General features: G+C 43.0%; 1 non-coding gene and 1 pseudogene across 1 annotated transcript; both read left to right on the top strand.

Moving 5' to 3' along the window:
- Nucleotides 1-2,650: 2,650 nt before the first annotated feature.
- Nucleotides 2,651-9,235, top strand: part of LOC144245693 (transcription factor BTF3 homolog 4 pseudogene) — a 14,873-nt pseudogene continuing 8,288 nt past the window's right edge.
- On the top strand, nucleotides 3,048-3,176 carry LOC144245724 (small nucleolar RNA SNORA3/SNORA45 family). Its single transcript, XR_013339404.1, has one exon. It is a non-coding gene; the product is annotated as a small nucleolar RNA SNORA3/SNORA45 family (small nucleolar RNA).

The following is a 9,235-nucleotide window of genomic DNA, read 5'->3' as shown; positions in this document are numbered from 1 at the left end:
CTATCTAGGATACCAGGATGGATGGAAATTCCTTGAAACTAACTGTTAGGGATGTATGATTAAGAGTTTTAGAAAGGATTTTCAGGTGACTATGGGTTCCAGTTGGCCCCTGGGAAATCACACCCTCTGTGACTCAGAATGGCCTACATTCGATGTAGGCTGGCCCACTGAGATGTCATCTAGGGGCCCTCCCTAGATGTCTCACAGTCTGAGCTGTTGATAAAGTAGTTACTGAAGACCCCTGCCACCCAGGTCAATTCCCATACATTCATCAATGGCTGGAAATAGCCCAAGTCAAGCTTCGTTGGGTCCAGTTCTCCGTTAATAGTAAGGGACAACATTGGGTCTTAGTGCCAAGAAGACCTCGCAGCAAAAAAACTGCCCCTTATCCTCCAAGAAAATTCAGAAGTCCTTCCATTTCTACCACCATATGCCCCCTAGTGCCCCATCAATTGAGGGAGGGGAACCTCAACTGCCTGACAGTCTTCCCCTGTCGGTCTCACCTCTACCAGCAGCCAATTTGCCCCAACCAGGGATGCCTGAACCGGTGGAAAGGCACCTTGGGTCTGTGGCTCAAGTCCAAGGTCTCTAGCAGCAATGTAGATGCTATTGCAGGAGACTAGGGGCTCCCAGAAAATACGTCCCGATAGACCCTATAAGAGAGGGTATCAGTTTTCTACTACCAACCATTCTCTACTACTGACCTCAATTGGAAGCATCACATGCCACCTTCTCTGAGAAGCCACAGGTGATGATAGATCTCTTAGAGTCCACAATCAAGACTCTCCCCCTGCCAGGTTGACCAAGCAGCTTCTGTTTACCATTTTTAACATGGAACAATGCTGACAAATTTTCATCAAAGCCAGAAAATGGCTCCAAACTCAGGCACCAGATGGACAACTAGATGTTGAGGTTTGGACATAGGAGGCTATGCCTGAAGAGGAGACCCACTGGGACCCCAACACAGAGGTGGAAAGGGCCAGAATAGAAAGATACCAACTCGTCTTCCTCCAGGGGCTAAACGCAGGGGCCAGAAAGACCACCAACAAAAACCAGAATAGAGTCTGGCTGATTTCTGTGAAAGCTGATGTGAAACTTTAGAGTTTAAACTCCATTCAGCCCAGAAGCCCCCAAAAAGCAGCACATAGTCAATGCTGCCTTCATAGGACAGTCCCAAAGTGACATTAGACAGAATCTCCAAAAATTGGAAGGATTCACTGGAAAAAATTCCACTGAATATTGGAAATTGTCAACAAGGCTTTTGTAAACTGGCATCAAGCTGCAAGAAAGAAGGCAGTTCAAAAAATGAAACAAAAGGGGCGCCTGGGTGGCTTAGTTGGTTAAGCGTCTGACTTTCACTTAGGTCATGATCTTGCAGTTCGTGGGTTCGGGCCCCGCGTCAGGCTCTGTGCTGACTGCCAGCTCAGAGCCTGGAGCCTGTTTCAGTCTGTGACTCCCTCTCTCTCTGACCCTCCCCTGCTCACGCTGTCTCTCTCTCTCTCTCTCCTAGATATAAATAAAAACCTTTAAAAAAAAATTAAAAAAGAAAACAAAAAAGGAAACAAAAGGCAATTCTCCTGGCCACTGCCTCTGGGCAAGCACCCCCTCCCGAAGAGCCCCCATGGAAACCACAAGGGATTCAAGACAGAAAAGAAAGGCACCACTGGGATGGGATCAGTGTGCCTACAGCTAGGAAAAATGAATGCCCCAATCCCCATAATGGAAAACCAAAGCCCTCCATTCCACCCAGCTGCTACCAACCAGAAACACCTGAGGCTGACCTGATCTGACTGATCCCTGATCAGTGAACTGTGATTAAGGAAGACCAGGCTCTATCAAACTAGGCCCCCATGAGTCCATGGTGAAAATGAAGGTGGGGGGCCAAACAACAGACTTCATGGTCGACACTGGAGCCAGACATTCTGTGGTTACACACAAGGTGGCGCCTCTGTCAGGTCAAGAAGTCACCATCAGAGGAGCCACAGGGGTGCAAAACAGAAGGCCATTTTGCTGTCCCTGGATGTGCCAGCTGGGGGAGAGGGGTCACCAGTAGTTCATGAATTCCTGTATCTACCCAACTTTCTGGTATCACTGTTATGTAGAGACCTCCTAGCCAAGATTGGCACAGAAATAGCCTTCACTTTGGATGGACAAACACACTGGCACCTAAACACAAAGGCCTAACCCATGATTGTGTTCCTGATGATTCCATGGGAAGAGAAATGGAGATATGCCTTCCCTCCCAGAGAGCAACTGTGGGTCCCAACCTAGAAGCTGATCCCTTCAGTTAGGGTGGAAGGAAACCCATCTGGTCTGGCAAAAACACCCCTGCCCTGCTATTAATTGACCTAAAGTCTGGATCCAAACCTGTCACAATACACCAATATATGGTGCAACAGAAACCACACCTGCGGATCCAGACACACTTGAACAGGCTACTCGAATGGGGATTTCTAAAACGATGCCAGTTTCCATGGAATACTCCCCTGCTGCCTGTGAAAAGGCTGGGACAAAAGATTACGGGCCTGGAGGGACCTAAGAGGCATTAATGAAGCAGTGGTCATGCTGCGTTCAGCATTGCCTAAAACCTACACTATACTAGGACTCATATCCTGGGAAGAAGGATGGTTCACATGTCTCAACTTAGAAGATGTTTTCTCCTGTCTCCAGCGAGCACCTAATAGCCAACCTCTATTTGGTTTTGAATGGGAAAACCCTACCACAGGAGCAAAGGGACAGTTCACTTGGACTAGACTGCTATGAAGATTCAAAAATTCATCTTCAGGGGAAGATGTTTGCCTTGGGTAACTCTGGGTACAGTGGGGTGCTGGCATCTGACTTAGCCAGGCTTCTGGGATGGGACTTCCGGGGGGTCCTCCAATAAATGGATGATCTCCTCCTAGCCGTCCCACGCAGACCCAATGATGAGAGGGAACCAGGCCCTAACTCAGGCAGCTAGGAGAGGTGGGATACTAGGTATCAAAGAAAAAGGCACAAATTTGCCAACGGTAAGTTAAAATATTTGGGCTTCAAAATTCCCCAAGGCTTCTGAGGGTACGGTCATCCTGATACATCGCTTTCCCTGGTGCGCTAGAGTCCTCAGAGAGAATCTGCTGGACTGGATTCACTGGCGACAGCAGTCTGTGCCCCCAGTAATGCCCAGTTTAGAAACATGTCCTTCCAGTTCCTAGATGGAGTAGATTTAAAAAAATTCCCAAAGCAAACAGAGGCTGGGAGCCAAAAGGAAATAGGCAGTCTGTGCCATTCTGCTTCCTGCTACCCACCAGCAAATCTAAGAGTTCCTGGAGCAGCAGATTCTGTTGGATATAGATCCTAAGGTTCTCAGAGTTGTCCAGACCTCTATATGAGGCACTAAAAGAGGAAGAGAGAACACCCTTTTTCTGGGCCCCTAATCAAGAAAAGGCATTTGAAACTATAAAACCAAAACTGGAGGCACCAACCTTGGGACTCTGAGATATATCACAAGATTTCAACTTCTTCACACATAAGAATGGGGTGCCCTTAAGGGTTCTCACCCAGGAATTTGGACCTTGGCAAAGACCAGTGGCATACCTTACAAAGCAGATTGACTCAGGTGTGGCAGGATGGCCACCCTGTCTGAGGGCACTAGTAGCCACCACACTATTATTTTTAATTAAAAAAAAAATTTTTTTTTGAGAGAGAGAGGCACAGAGCATGAGCAGGGAAGGGGCAAAGAGAGAGACCCAGAATCTGAATCAGGCTGCAGGCTCTGAGTTGTCAGCAGAAAGCCGACATGGGCTCGAACCCATGAAACTGTGAGATCATGACCTGTGCCAAAATTGGATACTTAATCAACTGAGTCATCAAGTCACCCCTAGCCACCACACTTTTAATCAAGGAAGCAGTCAACCTTATGTTGAGGCAAAACCTAAACGTTAAGTTTCTCCATTATGTTATTACCTTAATGCTTGTGAGAGGGCAACACTTGCTAACACATGCTCAGATTATACAATATCAGGGACTGCTATGTGCAAACCTATGAACAAGACTGGAGGCTGTAAAAACTCTAAATCCTGACACTTTATTGTCCACAGTGTCAGGGCCCCCAGAGTATGATTGTCTAGAAGTACTTGATGAAGTCTTTTCTAGCCAACCTGATCTGTCACACATGCCCTTACAAAATCCTGACCTCATCCTGTACACCAATGGCAGCGGTTTCATGAACAAAGGCAAAAGATACGTCAGTTATGCAGTAGTTTCTGATTTTGAAGTCCTAGAAGCAAAAGCCCTTCCATAAGGATGGTCATCTCCAAAAGCCAAACTGTGGACCCTAATAGCACTAGAACTCAGTAAAGACAAATGGGCCAACATATACATGACTGGCACCATCTCTTTGCCACTCTATATGTACATGGAGCTCTATACAAGGAGAGAAGACTTTGGACTGCAAGATGAAGAGAAATAAAACATCAAGAAGAAATCTTAATCCCTTAAGGGCAGTCTGGGAACTGAGGGAGGTAGAAGTCATCCACTGCAAAAGACACCAAAGAGGAAAGGACTCTGTTGCAAGGTAACCAATGGGTAGACATTGCAGCTAAACAAGCAGTGGGAGAACAAACAACACCCTCAAAAATCCTGCTGGCCTCAGAACCTTCAACTTCCTTAAGGTACACAATCCAAGAGACAAAATGGGCACAGCAGGAAAAAGGAGGCCAGACAAAAGAAGGATGGTGGGTACTTCCAGACCAAAGACTGGAAGTATACCAGAGCAGCAAGGCTACCACCAGGTCATTCTCCAATAGGATGAGCTCACCCACCTAGGAAAAATCTACCTTAAAACCTTATTGACCCACTTGTGGGGATGAGCACTGAGTGTTATGTGGAAACTAATTTGACAATAAACTATTAAAAAAAAAAAAAAAAACAACCTTCTTGACCTGTTACTATGTAATTACTCTACTCCTTCCCTTCTGTGACCCAGCTCTCAATGCTGCCTCCTCAGCAAACAAGGCCCTAGTGGGCCCATGGGAATCCAATTCTGTAGTCAGGCACCCTTCAAAGATTTAGAGGTAGACTTTACCAAAATAAGACCTAGTAACCATAGACTTAGACAATAGCCCAGCTTTCAGAGCTGAGGTGGTATAACCAGTAAGCAAAGCTCTAGATATTCGATGTAACTTACATGCAACCTATTGACCCCAGAATTCAGAGAAAGTGGAAGGTATAAACTGACCCTTAAATCAGCCGTGGCAAAACTATGTCAGGGAACTAACTTCCACTGGCTGGATATACTACCCCTCACTCTTCTTTAAATACGCTATAGACCCCAGGCAAAAATAGGATTCTCCCCATTCGATATTCTTTATGAAAGACCCCCTCCACTAGACAAATTCAAAGGGGACGTGACAGAACTAGGAAATTTAGAAATACAAAAACAACTACAAAGACTAGGGAAAACTGTATTTGAGATACAAGATGGGTGGCAGACATGAACCTATTTCCTGGGAGTGACTGTATACCCCCACAAACCTGGGGATCAGGTGTGGATAAAATTTTGGAAAATGGAACCACTTAAAAACTACCTGGAAGGGCCTTATTTAGTTGTGCTAATCATGCCCAGAGCTCTCAAGGTTGCAGGACTAACTGCCCTGATCCACCATTCTTAAGTAAAGGAAGCCCACCTGTCACCTGACAACCTCTTGAAATGGAAAGTAACTGCTAACTAGAATAATCCTCTACAGATCACCCTGAAGAAGATAGCAGACAATCAGCGGCTTGCAGCCAACACCTGAGAACTCTCTGTAACCAGAACCTTAAGGAAAATCACCAAGCACTCTCTCAAGATTTCATTGTCATACCCTACCTCTATACTCTTTGCTAGAGCGCTGGACCTACTCTGTGCTGAAAGAGGAGGACTATGTCTCTTCCTAAATGAAGAATGTTGCTTCTATCTTTATCAATTGGGTATAGTCCAAGATATGGTCCAGCAGTTAAGGGAGTGAATCAACAAAAGACAGGAATTAGCAGACTCATGAAACTCTTGAAGCAACATATGGAATTGCGCATCCTGGCTCCTCCCTCAGCTGTTACCTCCTAATGCTTTTCACAGCCCTCCTGTTTGGTCCTTGTATTCGTAATTTGCTAACCAGGTTTGCTTCCTGTCATCTAGAAGCTATTAAATTCCAGATGATCCTCCTCTTGGACCATTTTAGCTGATGCTACTCTCCTTTTGCTGACAAAGACCCCTAGCTACCTCACCTTTTCCTTCTATGCCCCTGTCCAGTGGGGAGAAGCCACAATGGTCTTTGCCCCTCCTTGGGCAGCAAAGGGTTCGCTGGCCTCCACAAACTGACTTTCTCTAAGTCTGCTACAACAGCAGCTTGAGAATCAAGAGGTGGGAATGAAAAGGAAAGCTAGTAAAAACAAGATAAAGGAGTCAGCCAGATATCCAAGGCTTGATACTCCCCTTGCATACTTTTGGCTTCTGTAATCTTGTTTGCCTCCTGTGTCCAACAACTGCCTGAAGCACCTCTGATAACGGCCCTGTTCCCTTTTTATGTTGTCTCAACCCCCTACCATCCCAGGCATAAAAGGAGGCTGTTGCCAAGATTGAGGGCTCAGCCTTTACAGGTGACCCTGGTGCACAATAAACAGTCTTTTCTGATTCCCCAAGTGTGTGCGGCTTGTCTCTTCCTTGGCACCAAGTATGTGGGTTTCAGCTCTGAATAAGCTCTAACATGACAACATGGAGCCTGCATGGGGTTCCGTGTCTCCCTCTCTCTGTCCTTCCACAATACCTGTGTTTTCTCTCTCTCAAAATTAATAAAATTAGAAAAAAATTCTAATTTATTCATTCTGGTGCATCTGAGTGGCTCAGTCAGTTAAGTGATTGACTTCAGCTCAGATCATAATCTCACAATTCATCTGTTTGAGCCCTGCTTTGGGCTCTGTGCTGACAGTGAGGTGCCTGCTTCAGATTCTCTCTCTCTCTCCTCTCTCTCTGCCCCACCCCCTGCTCACTCATTCTCTCTCTTGAAATAAATAAACTTTAAAAAAATTTATCAACAATTGCTCCCAAGTTTATAGCACTCTGATTTATAAGTCTCACACACTGCTGTTTTTATTCAAATAATTGTCTTTTGAAAATATTTATGGATGAAGGAAAATATCCTAAATATTTATCCATGTAGTTATCATTTCATGCTAGTCATGCAGTACATAGATAAATATTTCCATCTGCTATTATTTTCATCTTGTTTAAAAAAGTTTATTTTTTATTTTATTGGTTTAATGTTTATTTAATTTTGAAAGAAAGAGAGAGTGAGAGAGAGAGCATGGCAGGGGAGGGGCAGAGATAGAGGGAGATACAGAATCCAAAGCGGGCTCCAGGCTCTGAGCTATCAGCATAGAGCCTGACATGGGATTCAAACACAAACTGTGAGATCATGATCTGAACCAAAGTCGTACATTTAACCAACTGAGCCACCCAAATCCCTGAAAAATTTTTCTTTAAAATATATATAAGTCAGGGCATTCTGGGTGGTTCGGTTGGTTAAGTGTCTGACTCTTGATTTCAGCTCAGGTCAGGATCTTAGGATTTGTGGGATTGAGCTACGAATCAACTGCACTGACAGCAGGGAGCCTACATGGGATTCTCCCTTTCTCCTCCTCCCTCTCTGCCCCTACCCTGCACTTTCTCTCTCTCAAAATATGTAAATTTAAAAAATAATAATCTATGGGTAGCTCTGTCAGTTAAAGTGTCTGACTTCCTGACTTCAGGTCATGATCTCAGGGCTTGAGCGATCAAGCTGGGCATCAGGCTCTCTGCTGTTATTGTAGAGCCTGCTTTGAATCCTCTGTCTCCCTCTCTCTCTGTCCTCTCCCACCAGCAATCACTCAAAAATAAATATTAAACAAGGTGGGGGAGAGGCAAAGGGGGGTGATGGGCATGGAGGAGGGCATTTGTGGGGATTAGCACTGGGTGTTATATGGAAACCAACTTGACAATAAACTATTAAAAAACATTAATTATAGTGACATAAAAAATAAGTATTAAAAAATAATTTTAAAAATACATTAAAAATTGAAAAAATAAAATAAAAAAATAAAATATATAAAAATCTGCTAGTGATGATTTATTTTGGCTTTTATATGAATAAAACATCAATTTTTCTATACTTTTGAAAGATTTTTTTCTCCAGAATATATAATTATTGGTTAATGTTTTATAATCAGTATTTTATTATTTTTCTTCAGTTTATTTATTTAAGTAAATAAATAATTATTTAAATAATCTCTATACACAGTGTGGAGCTGGAACTCAGGATTTGACATTTGGAGCCACATGATATTTCTGCTGAGCCAGCCAGGTACTCCATTCCTCATTACTTTAATTTACATTACTGTAAATTAACATTAAATTACATTACTGTTATTCCACTCATTATATATAAGCAACCCAGGGGTGCCTGGCAGTTGTGGATCTTAAGAGTTGTGAGTTCCAGTCCTATCTTGGCTGTAAGATTACTGTAAAATTAAACAAAACAAAAATACTGCTACTGTTCCTGAGTATACAAGATGTGTCTATTTCCTATGGCTACTTAACCAAAAGTTATGAACAATTTAATTTGGATGTGCATTGTAACTATGTTCATGTATCTGGTGCTCAGGAATTTTGAGGTTCTTGAATTTCTGTTTGTAGTCTCAAGAATCTTAAAATTTCTACTTTAATGTTCTTACCACACACCAAAAATTTGTAACTATGTGAAGTGATTAATTTAACTAATTTTGTTACGGTAATTATTTTGCAATATATATCAAATCATCATGTTATATACCNAAAAAATAAACATAACAAAATAATAGAAATAAAAAATGGGGAAAACAAATCTGAAAATTTATTTTATCCCTCTTCTAATTTTTTTCTTTTTATTTATTTGAGAGTTCAGGGAGGGGCAGAGAATCCCAAGCAAGGTCTCTGCTGCCAGTGCAGACCCCAATGTGCAGCTCAGGATATCTCACAAACTGTGAGATTGAGACCTAAGCCAAGATCAAATGTTGGACATTTAACCTACTGAGCCACCCAGGTTACCCATTCTAATTTATTCTATTCTCTCTTCTTCTGAACCAGTGATTTAGCATATTTTAAAGCAGTTGACATTTTGTTCATTTTATTTTTCTCTCTACTTCAATTTTGATCATTTCTAGTATTATACTTCATTTTGTACTACTTTTCCTTTTATGTCTCTAAACT

Source organism: Crocuta crocuta, unplaced genomic scaffold (assembly GCF_008692635.1).
Source record: "Crocuta crocuta isolate KB4526 unplaced genomic scaffold, BGI_CrCroc_1.0 scaffold2088, whole genome shotgun sequence".
In the NCBI taxonomy this organism is placed as follows: Eukaryota; Metazoa; Chordata; class Mammalia; order Carnivora; family Hyaenidae; genus Crocuta; species Crocuta crocuta.
The sequence above is the reverse complement of the archived record's forward strand: the minus strand, read 5'-3'. Positions and strand labels throughout refer to the sequence as shown.